Genomic DNA, 2640 nt, shown 5'->3' with positions numbered 1-2640 from the left:
GAACTCGTTTCGGAGCCCAAGAACAAGGTTCACACCACTCTTTAGCCACTTGTTATGATTCAGGATCATGGTGATAGACCCATGTCTTATCCACAGTGAAGATTCGATGCACAAAATCCACTTTTTCCTATCGAAAACGCTTTAAATGTTATCAAGCAAGATGCATTCGAATGCGTTTTTAGTGAATGCGGCACCCATTTTGCAAACAGCTTTTAGAAACCGAGAACTTCAGTCAAAATATTAATTAAACAGCTCAAATAGATATAAGTATAATAGTATTAGTATAAGGCTAGACCTTATACTAAATCTCTGTAAGTGATTCGACGATTTTCCAATACAATATCCTGATTGTTTTTACGATTTACGATTTTGTGTCTGTTTTTTTACGTTTGACATGGATCGACCACATTTAAACTCAGAAATCCCTCTTTTAACCACCAAATTAAAGGTGAAAAGTCCTTAAACACATTCAACATTCGTTGATAAATCCCCTTTTGCTTTTAAACCTTCCAAAAATAAAAATTAAGTCACTGCACGGTACTTAATTTTGCTCAGTGTAAAAATACTGTCGGTAAAATACTGTAAAAATAACATGTCGGTACTAAATGGCTCGTAAAAAAAAATAAGAGACCGATTGAAATGAAACTTCACATACGTTCATTTGAAGAGTGTACCAATATAAATTTAAAAAATTAGGCTCGTAGCTGCGCTCTACGGTATCGAACGACGAAACTTAATATACAACCTAGTACTAAATGTCTTTAAGTGATTCGACGATTTTCAAATACGATTTATTTACAATTTGTACTGTACTGTATACTGTATACAATACAGTATTTTTTCTACAACTTCATGTGTTGTGTCTGTTTTTGGGCGTCTTTGACGTGGCTTGTACCACCACGTTTAAATTCAGAAATCCCCGTTTATAACGTACTAATTGAAGGCGAAGAATCCTTATACACTTTCAACATTCGTTCAAAAATCTCCTTTGCTTTGAAACCTTCCAAAAATAAAATTTAGGTGGATTGTAAGTGGACTAAATGGATTGTAAAAAAAAATTAAGAGACCGATTGAAATGAAACCTCACAAACGTTCATTTGAAGAGTGTACCAATATAACAAAAAAATCAGGCTCGTAGCAGCGCTCTTTGTTACCGACCATACGAACTTATTGAACAGCCTAGTATATTAGGTTGGAGGAAAAGAAATCCATTATTGTCTCGGTAGATGGCTTTAGTGTTCGACATCTCGTGAATCGTACAGTTTCAAGTTTAGGCTCGTTTTAAGGCTGATACTTTACACTTTAAAAAATGCTTTCATTATTTATTGTTTGTTCCATTCGTTTGTGAGTTACAGGGCATTAACAATGGAAGTCACCATAGAGAAATTTTAGTACATTTTAAAGTTTTTCTTTGAAAAAGGCCAAAACTCAAGCTAGGCCGCTCAAATTTTGCGTGGTGTTTATGGTGCCGATACTCGAACAGCTAGTTAGGTGAAATTTTTGTTTCGTAGACCCGTTTGAGTTATTTTTTATGTTAAAGCCTAGGTAGACATGTCATCGAAAATGTCGATAAAATCACAAAAATTAACAAATTTGATCGGCAGTTAAGTAATCAGAACATTGGCCAGAAGCTAAAGATCAATCATCAATCAGCTTAAAGCCATTTGCGTAGAGCAGGAATCACAAAGAAGCTCGATGTTTGGGCGCCACCCTACCCAGTGAACAATTTTGAGAGCCCGAAGCTGCCCCTCTGCCTGCGACGCGGCGGAGGAAGGCTGAGACGAGTGAGATCGAACGCCCCTCTGCTTGCGACGAGGCCGAGGAAGGGCGATCTCGCAGCGCACGAAGTGAGAATGAGACGCGTTCGTTGGTTGCCGGGGAAAGAACGGAAGGAATCCCCGTGAGTTTTGAAATCGCCGTGAGTTTGCTGGTGGAAGACGAACGTTGGAGAGAAAGAAAAAGGAATAGAAATAACAGAGACAGCGAGATCGGCGCAAAGTCCCGAAGTTCCGAGGGTCCGACAGTCTTGTCTTTGTTGTGGACTTGAGCGAATCGGGACGAAACCTGTGCCTCTGTTTTTCTAAGTGCCAAGTGTAAGGTATCAAGTGCCAAGTGTAAAGTCTGTCCAGGTAAGTTTATTGGACAGTATTCAGTGACAACCACATAATTTTTCGCTTTGCTCGTTTCAGACGACTCGTCACATTTGTGGAAAAGGTAAGTTAAAGTGACAGGATTGCAATGCTACAAATGTAACACTAACATTGTTCCTTTCCTTTATTTCATTGAAGATTACGGACCAAATGACGCATGGAAAATAAACCCGGCTCGAGCCCATGTACGCGACCGAAACAAAACATATTTTTTGGCGACGCCACCCTCGAAAACGCATCGCCGCACGAATGCACGAATAGGTAGGGAAGAGTGAAAAGGCGAATCAAAAAGAGAGAGCGAAAATATACCTTTCGAAGCCTACCAAAAACGCGAGATATTTTATTTCGGAGAGAAAGAATTGGAAACGAAGAAAGAGAGGGGACACACAGGAGAGAGGGAGACAAGGGGCAGGTTCGGGAAAAAAAATCGAGTCGCCAAAATCTGCCATCGAGTAACTAGGCCTTCTCAGTATGGAAGCCTATATGAACG

The 2640-nt window shown here is 39.6% G+C and overlaps 1 long non-coding RNA gene across 1 annotated transcript; it reads left to right on the top strand.

Moving 5' to 3' along the window:
- Window positions 1–2037: 2037 nt before the first annotated feature.
- Window positions 2038–2416, top strand: LOC131214368 (uncharacterized). Its single transcript, XR_009157025.1, has 3 exons — window positions 2038–2129; window positions 2190–2214; window positions 2289–2416. It is a non-coding gene; the product is annotated as an uncharacterized LOC131214368 (long non-coding RNA).
- Window positions 2417–2640: the final 224 nt, after the last annotated feature.

This window comes from Anopheles bellator, unplaced genomic scaffold (assembly GCF_943735745.2).
Source record: "Anopheles bellator unplaced genomic scaffold, idAnoBellAS_SP24_06.2 scaffold00740_ctg1, whole genome shotgun sequence".
Lineage (NCBI taxonomy): Eukaryota > Metazoa > Arthropoda > Insecta > Diptera > Culicidae > Anopheles > Anopheles bellator.
This window is presented reverse-complemented; position numbering and strand designations above follow the sequence as displayed.